Raw genomic sequence first — 14,068 nt, 5'->3', positions numbered from 1 at the left:
AAAATTGATTTGTCATCAAATGTTATTTTACAAGATGAATGAAACATAACAGAAAGTAAAATAACCAATTTTTATATTATACCCTATTGGTAAAATTTGACAAAAGCACAGAAGGCAAATGTATACAAATATCTAACAGTGCACCACAGGGAAAAGAAAGTTAGAGGGTTACGTGTGGGAAAGGGATGGGGAGAAACCATAAGAATGGGGTTGATTTCTGTTTTTCTCCCCACTGAATACTACACAGAGAATATGTGGATGGAGTAAAATTATGTAATGGTATTTGGAGAACCAAGGTTTAAGCTTTGAGCCGGCATGTAGAAGTTCGTATAAAGGTAAATATAAAAGGGTCAAACTTGCCTACCCATCTTCTTCTGTCTTTTGAAACCATCACTACTTCCCACCAATACATATCTCCCATCCTATTGTGTGTAAATTCCCCCACCTACTAGATTGTAAGCTCTTCAGGGCAGGGTCCTCTCCTCCTGTGTCACTGTCTGTATTAGTCTGTCATTTGCAACCCCTATTTTATGTACAGCGCTGCATAATAAGTTGGCAATATATAAATCCTGTTTATTAATAATAATTTCTTGCTGTAAGTGACCTTAAACATGCTAGGCAGCTAAATAGGCAGAAAACATTCAGATTCAGAAGAACATGGGAATTGGGGTCCAAAAGAATGTATATTTTAGGCAAGCAAACAGCATGTGCAACTATCTGTCTAGCTGCCTATTTCATGATCTAGTGCAGTGGAAAAATACAGACATTTGCATCTTTAGGGATCATTCACAAGCAAAAGAGAAATTACGCATATATATATCCCAATCCTAAATTTTACAGACAAACTCAGAGACCTCTGCATAAAAGGCTGATCGTGTTTCAAGCCAGGGAGCAGCCTTGGGTCCTGTGCATGGCAGTAAAGACAGGAGGGTGTCTGAAAGCAGTCGGGTAGGGTAACTAGTTTGAATCGTTGCCAACATTGCACATACATTTAACGATAGCCATCTATCACTGACAAGGCGAAGAATCCATACCAAGAAACAGACAAGTACAACCACCCGCTGATAGCACACATATAGGAAATACAAGCCAGAAGAATTCTTCTTTCTCCAGATGACTTGCAAGGTGCTCTGAGTCAAAATCAAATGGGCTCACCTAGCAGTTATTTTCTAAGGCAGGATGTCTTTAGCTTTAGGGCATGTCATGTTCATAATAGCGCAAAGTTCATATATACTGTTTAAGGACAGCCTTTCGGGTATAGATGACAGCACAGACACTGAAATACCTATGACTAATTACATCAATGGCAAAGAATGACATCCTAGAATTAAATGAGCAATGCCCACAAATAATAAACCTTAAAGGGTTACCCAAGCCTGCAATGTGGGAACTGTGTTACATAGGTTTCAATTACTAAGGAAGCTTAGGCTGTTCTCTTAAAGGTAAATATCACTCTGCCAAGGGTTAATTTTCCTTATGAGTTGATTCGCTTGAAAAATAAATATATCATATATGGTCATTCATACATAGAAATCATATATACGATTTCATACTTCCTATTTCCAGCTAGCAGGTGGTGCCTTGGGCTAAGATTACCACAACTGAGAAAATCCTGTTGTTTACAGAGTTGAATAGCTGAAGCTCAAATTTCACACATAGCTAAATAAATCAGAGGAGTGACTGAAATGCCTCCTTCCTCTGATTAGGCGCTTTGGAGATTTAATCATATTGAACTCCTATCCAGAGTTACTTTTTTGTTGTAGCTAAAATGCCACAGACATTACAATATCATCTATCTTTTAGAAAATGATTTGTCCATCAAAACTTTTTGTATTTTTACTCACGTTGCCTAGAATTATTAATATACATTTGGACAAGCTAATGTTCATGGAAAGATCTTTGTGATCACCCAGTGTTTTTCCCTTCCTAGCGAAATACGTGTTTACAGCAAAGCCATAAGTGGTTATATTTCTATGGAATAATATAGTAGGAAGTTATATCATCCCCTTAACAGTAGACATAACAGTATTATTAACAGTACAAAATTAAAATAAAAAATAAACAATTTTTTAAACAATAGATGGAAATCTGGGATATTATAACAAGAAGTTTTCTTGGAAACATTTTCCTTTATACTGGTATGATAGTACAGTATTTTACTATCCTTTATGGCTTTGTGGAAGCTTAGGCACTATTTTTCCAAACAAAAAACAGTTCAATCACTATCTGAACCTGGAAACTCTAGTGTGACATTATGTCAAGTGTCAGTTTCCTTCGAGGAGACTCCCATCATCGTGTGAGAGACAGCAGTCCATGACACAAAACCCAACAATTTCTAAATATAAAAACACAAGGTCAGGGGAGTCCATTGTTCTTCAGCCCTACTTTTGGCAGCCCGGAAAACCAGCTGTTATGTCCTGTCCAAATTTTTAAAATAGACTTTTATCATATTAGAAAATTAATTATTACTGATAGTGAAATAATATTTTTATATAAAAAAAAACTTTAGGCCTAATTAGTAATTAAATCCATTCCAATAGTAACTCCAAACATCAGGTCATTGTATCAGACAGCACATTTATTTGGAAGGGTCTGCCAATGTACCTCTTTTACCAATACCAATTTCAAATAAATCAGTGAAATCCACTAGGGAATACCTTTTTTGTGTATTTACTACAGTATGGTGTAAATACATATATCTTATTGTAAAATTCCAAAGAATAAATAATACCAAAACAAGAAAAGCTGCTATTTGTGACGAATTGACAAAAGACATAATGGCAGAGAATATTTGTTGAACTTAAGTCATTACACTACAATTTCCTGAAGGTAATAATAATAGTAAAAAATTATAAGCATATTACCACAAACAATAGGAATATACCATTGCTTCCTATGGGAATAATCTTTTACCATTTATCTTCCGCAATCAGTAGCAGCTAAGTACAAGGAAGCTTTTGTTATGGGAACTAATACGTTCATAATATATCCTATGTATATTTGTACATAATTATAAAATGGCTGTAATTTCTACCAAGTATTAGGTTAGGAAAATTGTTGCCATGTGAGACAGCAAGGCGTAATACTGAAGAATATATACTTTGCATAAGTATGGGCTATAACCAGATCCTGGAAAAGCTTAGGCAGGAAATCATACGTGGGTTATCCTTAATGTCTAGGAAGGTTAGGCTTCCTCTTATGTTTTCTTAGCACACATTGCTTTTCAATGGCTGACTATGAGAAGAGGATACGGAATAAAATCATAGACTATTTAGCATACCTATTTATGTTTTTCACATGCATGTTCATCTGTGATTTTAATGTGAGGATATATTTCAAATTTTTTGGATTTGTGTTGGAGATGAAATGATTCATATTTCTATTGCAGAAGAAACGTACTAGTATTATTCTTTAACGTACCTGCCTGTTTATATTTTTTTTCCTGCCAAGTACACTGAGCTGGGCATGCACAGCTCTGTGCTCAAATCTGACATATGCCAGGGTGAATGAACCAATGCGAACATTTGGCGCCAGCAAGAGAACCTGTCTATGACATATTCAGAACAGCTAACATGCAGAATAGGAAACTGCTACACTGTAGGTGCCAATAACGTACCCCTCTTATGTGTCAGCATAAATTTACTGACTTTGAAGTAGACAGAGCTAACCTTTCAAGTTCCCAATACCTTAAAATAAACTCTAGTAATGATTTAAATACCAAAATGTTACAATAGGTGGCTTAACAGAACATAGATTATAATATTCATGTGGCCTTCCTAAACTTTTCTTTTTATCTTTTACAAAATTGAAATGTGATTTTCAGAGGCACTGCTGCAAAGACAGTAAATCTAAGTCAATCCTGTGAAATACCAGGAAGGTGAAAATCAGTATGTTTAACATTAAATAATTCTCAAAATTTGATTTATAAATCTTTTGTGAAACTATAGCAAGCCTATCCTTTTTCCAAAGTCTACAGAACGTTTCCAAAATTAACCTTTCAAATAAAAAATGAACAGAAACTCTGCTAAAGTCTGTCCCCAAAGACCCAATCCCTCCTCCATTGTAAGCCGCCATCTTGTCTCTTGGAAAGCACCGATGAGTAGATTATAAACCACTTATTATATGCCTGAAAAAGAGGGGAAGAATTAGAACTTTTTGCACATTATTTATTGCTGTTTGTGCCCAGCAAAGAGTTCAACCCATCTTTAAAAAAACTAAAGTTAGACCTAGGTCTGGACATTTTCAGGCCGAATGTCAGAGAAGAAGGTTGGGTAATAGATGATAATAGATAAGAAAAAAATCCTAAGCCATTAAACCAGACACATGTTTAGGAATAGTATATTCCTGTCACAACTTTTCAGAACATCACACTACTTTATAAAATCAGAGTTGGCACCTATGTTATCCAAGCAATACCACTGCACAAAAAAGTCTTGGTGACTCCACAGAGTCCCTATTTAGCCATGCAGAGAATGGCAACTATGCCAGGAGACAGATTCATGCTGATTACCACTGTCTACTTCCCAGCAGAATCATTCATTAATAATCATTTGTATGAAAGCTATCTTAGCAGAGTGTTTCTACAGTTGAGACCACCAGAGGAATTTAATCTCATCAGCTGTCATTATTTAATAAAAGCATGCATGAAGTGAGGAGTACAGCAAGGTTAATACTTTACACCTGCTAGAGGTCACTGACTCAGACGTACAAGTGATTCTGCCCCTTTTCAACCACACAACAGGTGACTCCCTCTTCTATTGGGTTAATTTAGAGACTGTAGGGGATGAGGGAAATATGAACATTTTGTGGAATCCAGTACTGCACAAAAAACTATATATCCAGTCAAAGAAGCAGGGAAGGATTAGAACCCCTTTCAGGTGTAAAGTGGAAACATTGCAAACAAATGTCCAGACCTAGAATGGCCCAAATAACTTCAGTGAGACCTGGAGACTAAAAAAGGACAGATGTAGTGTCCAATTTAATCAGCAGTTAATGTTTAATCAGACTAAAGCTCAGCAGAGTGGCTTAAGCCTTATGCAGACTTCCGATGGACATGAGAGGACTGTCGCTCTAAATGATCTTTAGTGACAGATGAATGAATGGCTGTTGTGCACACAGCTCCATTCTGTTCTATGGAGAGGGGAGGGGGAATGAGCAAGCTACACTGCTCCATAGGAGTTAACAGCAGTCATTCTCGATCAGTCATTTATCAATCTGCCGTGACAGATTGATGAATGATGGGGACCACTGTATATGTCAGATCTTTAGCTTTAGAATGAATTAGCTTCATGATGAAAATAGACAGCTTTGTGACAAATATCCGGGAACCTGGGAAACAATTCTGGTAATTTTTATGCTAAGTAATCACTATGAGGGCAAAACACTGAATTTACTCTATGCAGTGTTGGCCTTTGGAGTTTTCAATTTGTGCAGTCACTTGTGGCACAGTATTTAAGCAAGTTTTTCTAGGAACAGGGACTGTGGTTTATGTAATTAAAATGTACAATGGGTAGGCTCATTGGGCCTGATTTATTAAAACTCTCCAAGGCTAGTGATACTTCTTTAATACACACGTTCCATATTTGTAATAAAGTATTATTGTCATTGTTTCCAATATAAAATTAAAATATATTATGTATGGTTAAATGAATAGCCCTGATGTATTAAAGCTCTCCAAGGCTGGAGAGGATACACTTTCAACAGTGAAGCTGGGTGATCCAGCAAACCTGGAATGGATTTCCTCAAAGTTATTTGCTTTTAAATGTTTTGAGTCTTGGACCAGATCCATTTTAGGTTTTCTTCACTGATGAACGTTTATCCTCTCCAGCCTTGGAGAGCCTTAATACATCAGGGCCATTCATTTAACCATACATGAATGAATATATTTTAATTTTTTATTGAAAACCATGACAATAATACTTTATTACAAATATGGAACGTGTGTAATAAAGAAATAATATAGCAATAACAAACTCAGCAGTGAAATAGACTGCAGCTTTGCGGTATATATATATATATATATAGTTACAGTACAGAATAAATCCTGGAAAAAACAGACATTCCATTTGAAAAAAACAGTTTGCAGCATCAACACTGAACCAAGAAAATTAAATGAGTGTCATCTTAAGCTTTGTATTCTCTCAATCTATTGAAGGACATTTATCTGCATCCCAAGTACTGTAATTTCAAGAAATATGTGCATTTAAATAGGAGCATTGTACATATCAATCTATATGAACAAATATATATGGAAGAGAAGGGGAGGGTTAGAATATTTCTGACAAATAAAATATGTGTTAAGTAATTCAGTTGCCAAAATACCTTGAAAAGAATAGTAAATATTTTCTCAGGTGGTGTTCTTTAGAAAATGCTGCGCTTCTATACATCTGAATGCAAGAACAGAAGTAGCTAATGCAAACTATGCATATGACATATAGCATGAAAGAGCACCTAAACATTCAGAGACAAGAAAGCCTGACACAACTAATAGATGCAGAAGGAAAAATACTGTGATAAGGTACAATCTAATTTTATGAAATAACTTTAATAGGTGAAGCCATGTGAGCTAAGTCAGCCACAGAATCCCTATTGGTTTTCTCTAACAGTGAAACTTTCCTATCCATCTTAGAGATTCCACCGTCCTTTTGTCTTCCACCTCCTATTAAAATTTATATAGTGTAAAATAGATAAAAAGTCCTAAAATGGCATGTGCTAACCTCTCATAATGGCCACACTAGACATGAAGAGCTAAAAATGTGAAGCAGTTCTACTTTGAAAATTACGCTCAGGCAGGTCTTTATTGCAGAAAGGGTTAGGTGATGACCCTTCTTCAATTAAACATACTTACCTGCCTGATCCCTATTTTCTCCATGTGCAGCTCAGCATAGGATGGCGGGATGTGCCGATGCATGTGGGGGAGTTATGCCATTTAAGTCCGGCAAATCAAGAGGCTGAAGATAAAAACGGGGAACAGAACAAAAAAGAAGATGGCTTGTCTGTGACGGAGCGGGAACAGGTTAGTATATTTGAAAACTGTAATGTGGGAACTCTTTGAGCAATTATTAGCTGAATATTTTGGACCTTACTTATGGCAACCTTCCATTCCCTATTCAAGAGTTTGACAGCAATTTGATAAACGGTCTCAGCGCAACCCTTGAAAAAGCCTATCAGCCAAATGAGTCGGGATATGAGACATTTCTCTCAATACTCAGTTAGGGATATCATTTTCTAGTATATTGGTCAAAGACGGGAGAGACCAAATGAAATGCTATGTTATACATCTTGCTAAAGCTTTTATTTACAATTTGTTCTCTACAATATATTATTCTTGTGCCGCACTAAAACCCCAGCTATGCTTTGTCTTTCTTTTCAATTTACATACGTTATTTAGGAAAGCGGCCCATTTTATATATATATATATATATATATATATATATATATATATATATATATATCTTGGATAAGCACCATCTTTTATTTATATATAATATATAGTAATTGAATTAAATACAATTATATAAGCAATTTTTGGCATTGCAAACAGGGGTTTCTGTACAGCTTATCACAATATGGATCAAATTCGAAGCTAGTCATTTTCCAGTGATATCCTTAAGTATAACAGGTAACTTACCTAAAAAGTACCATAAATTTTGAGATTCAGGTATATAGCCCATCAAAGTAATGGGCCAATTGAAATGTATGAGGGAAAGTGAAAATGGGCAAGCCCCACACTACTAGAGAGAATCGGTGAAAGCCCCCAAACTTGTGTACATGCACCTCTAAATGAATTTACATTGAATCTGTCAAATGCTTGCCTTGCCACCACATACTACAGTTTATCAAAACCTACATTGTTCACAGTATATTAACAAATAAAAAGCAGTATCAACTAAATCGTTGCAATAACACTACACCACATTTAGGCTGTTAAATATTTCACTATATCAAATTAACAATTAGCAGCTTTCAGAGATGGAAAAGAGGGAAACATTTTTCAACATAAATGGTTTAAAAAAAAGATAATCCTTGGCCACATCCCTACTGATTTTATAATCACTTTATATAGCTCATAGCGATCTAAATTCCTTTATGTTTACGGAGAAGGTTATAAAAAAGAAAACATGCATTTGACCAGCTGCTTCAGGTGACATCACTCTTTTTCCTTTTATAATATGCTATACAATCATGTGTTGGATGAGCTTTACCATAAAGACACACAATGTGGACATACTTGATAGTTTACTAGTACATTTTATATGTATATCAGATGTAAAAGGAGGTTAGTGGTGGTAGGAGAGTGAGATTTGGGTCCAAAGGAGACACTGCCCTTCTAGACCAAAGCCAGTTAGAACTATGTTCAACTGCATGAGTAATATCAGTAAGCACATCTGCAAAAGTTTAATTCATTTGTTTTTGGTAAAAGCAGAAAGGCAAAATTATCTGATAACTTATTATATATTGGAGTCTCTGTACTAGCATTCCTAGATCTAAATGCAGGTCCCAGTAAAGTGATTTTTTTTTCTCATTTGAAATTGTGGAGAGCAGGTGAGACCTGATTTGATATGTCTCCTATGTCTTTTATCAATACCAAACGTTGTATTGATAAGATTGTTGTTGGTACATTGCATTCATCTATTTGGTAAAATTTTTGTTTCGAATTGGCTAAAAATGTCCTTATGTGGCCAGTTTTAGATAAAGAAGTCTGCAGGAGATTTTTGAAACTTGTAGAAAAAACATGCAGGTGTCACATGGATTAAAACGACTGGTGAAAGTATTTATTGGCCTGTCATTCTTGTTATAGTAGCAACTTGTGCCAAACAGAAGTGTATATTGTATGTTGATTTAGTACTGTAAACCAACCAGCCCCAAGACATGGTATGACAAAAAGTTAAAGATAACCAGAAAGCAACCTATATAAAAATATGTACTCTTCACTATTTAACCTGGATGACACTAGATGACCTTATGTCTAAAACCAGTACGTTTTAATGTACAATATTTATTTTTTTCAATACAAATCAGACACAACACAGAAAGCACTGGACTGCACAATGCAAAGCATGTGAAAATAATGTAAACATATCACACAGTATAAACTGAGAAGCTAATGTAACATGGCAGAACAAAGTACAAGAAGTGCAGTAAACTACTGGAACCATTTGGAATGTATCCACAGGGATCTGCCAACAGTAATATTAAATGCTGCAGTTTACTGCATTTTGTACTGTCTGAAATAAAATCAGGAAAATCATAGGTTCTTAACACATCTAAGCAAGGAAGGCATATCAATTACTGTCCTGTATAATAACCTTGTGTATGTACAGGTAAATTGCTGTTTTGCTAAAAAAAAAGTTATTAAAACTTATATTACAGATATAATGTAATACCCTAAATGTGATGTACACATCATAGGAGTAGCAAGATAAAGTGCTGAGAACCAATGATTTAGGCATCCACGACAAACTTAAAAATAATGCAGCACAAATGAAGACAAAAGCTTAGACTATAGCAACGAGGGTAAAATGAAACAAAGCATGCACAAAGGTCAAATAACAGTATCAAGCAACACATGAGTATCATTACACTGAAATCATTTTGGGGAAGGACCTGGTTTTGATGAATATTAGGAGAGAGAGGTCAGGTCAGCAGTAAATGACCCTGATTACCACTGGGGTTTTCCTGGGGTCAAAGTTCAACTACAAACACAAACTGTGTGCTAAGTGGCACTGCTTTTACCAAGAACATTTCCCTATGAGTTAGATGTTCAGTATCTCCAAGACTGGTGTGTTCCGTGAAACTTAATTTACTATATTAGTTTTATGTATGGCTATATGGCTAGTTACAGATCTTACAATGTTCACTTTAATGCATAAAAGCATGATAATAAAACAACTGCATAATACACATTGTTCTCTGCACTTTTGTATGTAAATGATATGAAACTGAACTCTAAAGCTACGTGCACACGTCCAATGGTTCTCGCCCGATAATCGGCTCAGGGTCGATATCGGATGAGAATCTGGCATGTGTACAGTACCCGTCGTCCATCGTCTGAACGACCGTCCTTGCGGATTTACGGACGATGGACGACGAATGATCCTAATGCAAGGGAAGGGGGGAGCGCACAGCAGAGTGCCGCTTTGTCGTTCTCCCCTTTCCCTCTGCATAGAGCAGAACAGTGCTGTATGTACAGCACTCATTCATGCATCGTGCAATGTTTAGTCATTGGAAAGGATCTTTTCCAACGACTATAGTTGCACATGTGTATGCGGCTTTAGTATAAAACAGAAAGTTTTTCGTTTGTATATAAAGTTGTGTTTGGCAGTGCATTTATTTGAATGGGCTGCAAGAAGAACCCCATTGCACAGAAATGCACCTTGTGCTGCAGTGTATTAGTAAGTAGCATTTGGGGTGCCAATAATAATGATAATAATAATAATGGCAACCCAGAGCACCAAGGAAAGGGTGCATTAATTAAACACTAGAAGTGAATTAGTCATTAGTAAATGAACCCTTAGTCTGCACAGAAGAGTTGATGGTAAACATGATTTATTTACCATCATGCATTTTGTCTACACCTTGTAGTTTTACACTCTTACGATTGATTTTATGTTGTTTTTCTGGAGCCCATATGCCCCCTAGGCCATGTGTAATTTAAGTATACATACTAAACCTACAAAAAAAAATCTAGTTTAATGCAGCCAAACACCAGGCCTGAGCACTGTCTTGTACAGGAGAAGCTTTCTTAGTTGTGTGCAATACTTGCCTAGACATTTCAGAAGCTCCAGTTGCAGAGAAATGAAGCAAAACTAACATCAGGTACCTTAGTGTTTTACTGTGTAATTCAGGTCTAGCGTTTGTTGTGTTTTCATAGCAAGTTTAATTCCATGGTAAAAAACTTTAAACATAACTAATTTTCTTGGAGATAAAGACCATAAACCGAATATTTTTTCCAAACAAAAGAAAACAAATGTAAAAATTAGCCTGAATTGCCTTAATAAAACAGCACAAATAGTAATGTGTACGTACACACAGTAACCAATCTGATCTAGTATTTAAACTTATTTAAATCAATGGAAACTGATTTTGTTTTTATTTTGTTAACTGGACATTACTATTTTTGCACCATGTTATTAATTAAAGGGAAACTACTTATACTTTAGCTTAGTTGGCTTCTTGTAAAAGATATTTGGTTGTAGAGCAGTCCCGTGCATAGATCTGAGACTGAGTATAGAAGACATTAGGGATAAGTATATGCTCCTTTGAACTGTGTGCATAAAGACTGCTTCAAGCTAACATCTGACATGGCCAACAAACAGATGAGGTACACATGCCATTAAAATGTTCTCTTGCAGAAAATCTTTGCATGTAATATCAAGCACTTAGTTATCGCTCTGTTCTTTACCAATAGCCAATGGAAGGGATACTCCAGTGGGTTGCACCTACCATCCTGTGTATTTCCATCCTCAATCCCTGGCTATCCTGTACTTTAAGGAAGCCATGGGTAATAAAGCAAACAACTATATGAACATAATATTAAACAAAAGGATCTTACCAGGTGGACATATGCACTTTACATTCGTATCTCTTGTCTCTCGAAGTCTTGGCAAATGAGATTTTAGTTTCTGTACAGATACACAACAGGAAACGTTTTATTAAGTGTGGCACTTACATTACATGGCTCATTTCATGACATAATCATTATCGTTATAAACACTTTTGGTAGAAGATGGAAAAGCAGAGCCTAATTACATCAATGTACAGTGATGCATGCACGTGTTGATTTTTATCAGATTTGTGCTTCATACAACTGTTCCTGTTTAGGTCTCCCTTGTGATGTGCTGCTTCGGACTTCTCCATAATGTCAGCTGGGGTTTAATATGCTGGATTAGATTTTCCTGTCAGAGCACCTGCTGATGAACGTATTGAACTAAAAAGACTTTGCACCTCTGCATACTGCAGGATCCTGTTTCCTGCATGAACCTGAGCCAGGCATAGTGTGGGCAGGTGCAGTGCCCTTCTATACCCTCCACACACATGTGCCAATGCACCTCAAGATTACTTCCCTGCTAGGTCTCAATTACCTTCTGGATGAGACATGTTTGGGATGAGAAAATACATCAGCAACGTCTATGAGCGGGTATAGATATTCATGAATTGAGCTTTCTTTCATAGCATAGGAGCTGCCATACTTCACAATTAAGTCACAAGTTTTGGGCTAGCGTCTTAATTTTGATGTAGTCATGCAATCTATGTTTTCAGTTTAAATTTGTTTCTGTTTCCCTTAGATGGAGCCCTTTAATAGATGGTAGAAAGCAGGTAACCAGAAACCAACCAACTTGGTAGCCTGAAAAAATTGTTCCTGTCTAAAACTGCATTACTACTTCTGCCCTATTTATGCAGTAACTTCTACTCCAACAGTACAGCTATACTTTTTAGCAAAATGCCAAATATCCCATAATAAATCTCCCAGGAGTACAATGAAAGAAAAAATCGTTTAAACTGACCTAAACTCATGTTATATATTCTGGACCTAGGACCCAGAACCAGAATTGATGTTAATCTGAATATACAGTTCAGTAGAACCATTGAAGGTGAATCTTGGCATCAATTCCTGCAACAACGTGGATGCTAAAAGTAGAACAAATTTTTGTAATTTCAATGGAGCCATGGACAAATTTTCCACTAAATATAGTAGACCTATGCCTTGACAAGCCACCACTGCTTTGGTACCTACTAATAAACAGACTTCTTATTGCAGTTCCTAACTACACTTAACACCTACTGCTTTAGACACATCTTATATTCTGCTGGCTTTGAATGACCATTGCTGGTCAGAGTAGAGTCCCTGCCTGTCCAATGATAGCCTGTCTAGAGATAGCCTAGGGAAAAGACAGACAAGGAAATGATGGAGGATACCAGAGAGATACTCATCCCATGAGATGGGATATGGTACCAATGGGATACTCATCTTTTGAACCGCTTCCCAGTAAGGAGAACCCCAATCAAAGTATGAATTAGCTACAGACTTATGACACATGAATAAACGTAAGTCTCTTAATAGAACTGATTTATTTTAAAAAAAGTGTAATTTTATAAGATTAAAAATTACTCTATTTCCCTTTAAACTGATTTGTGACATTAAATAACATACAAAGCAGGAACAGATTTGCGTCATGTGAAATGCATCATTTTAGTGGACCACTCAGCTTGTAAATTTTAAAAAATACTAAGGTTAACTTATGGTGACTGCAACTTGTTGAAGATAGCAAAAATAAAGCTAATAAATATTTCGTTTAGGAATTCACACCCAAGTCATAATTTAAAAATATCAGGCATACTAGCATCTGCAATCTGATTAGTTTCCATAGAATACTGCACATGAAATGATAACTGTTTATATTGCTGAAATATCTCTCAGCTTTCAAGGTCATTTTACATTTACATGTTTGTGTTGTGAATTCACATCCCACCCACCTTTATAGTAATCCCAAAGATATGTGTGTTGAACAGACTTTTAATGATGTATTTACCACTTCAAATAACATCCCAACACAACAGGCCTCTAATAGAGCATCAATCAGAGGTAACAATACATTATTAATGCTGTCTTTAAACATCAAAGCTTCATTGCATTTAAATGATTACAAAGAAGGGGCGGAGGGCAAAGTTACTAGAACAGCAATAAAGTCATTCAACTATATAACACCTCCTGTATAACTGTCAATGTAAGAAAATGCAGATGCACAAAATTGTATATATAGAGGAAGCAGCTTTTGTATAGTAATGGCTAAAGAATACTGTGGGAATTTAAAAAGAATGAAATTAGTGCTTCAGCTCCAAGGAATAAACACTTGTTTTAAAGGAAACACATCATTAAAAAAGAGTTGGCTTTAAAAACAAAAAAATCTTGGCCTAGCATTGGTTCATGTAAGCATATAGTAGAATATAAGGTGTAAAACATACTTTCCAAAAATAAATATATATTTTTATTTTAGACTTTTTAAGTATAAATAATGTTTTAGGTTGTAAGGAAAAAAACATAGTCTTTCAAATGATCAGGACATTC

The 14,068-nt window shown here is 35.8% G+C and overlaps 1 long non-coding RNA gene across 1 annotated transcript in view; it reads right to left on the bottom strand.

Annotated features, from left to right (window-relative positions):
- The window catches only part of LOC140339630 (uncharacterized), a 53,940-nt gene that overhangs the window by 20,539 nt on the left and 19,333 nt on the right, over positions 1 to 14,068 (bottom strand). Inside the window, exon 2 of the long non-coding RNA XR_011922497.1 lies at positions 11,555 to 11,624. This is a non-coding gene — a long non-coding RNA (uncharacterized lncRNA). The remainder of the gene's footprint in view (positions 1 to 11,554; positions 11,625 to 14,068) is intronic.

This window comes from Pyxicephalus adspersus, chromosome 10 (genome assembly GCF_032062135.1).
Source record: "Pyxicephalus adspersus chromosome 10, UCB_Pads_2.0, whole genome shotgun sequence".
NCBI lineage: Eukaryota > Metazoa > Chordata > Amphibia > Anura > Pyxicephalidae > Pyxicephalus > Pyxicephalus adspersus.
Note: the sequence above shows the minus strand (reverse complement) of the source record. Positions and strands in the feature narration are given on the sequence as shown.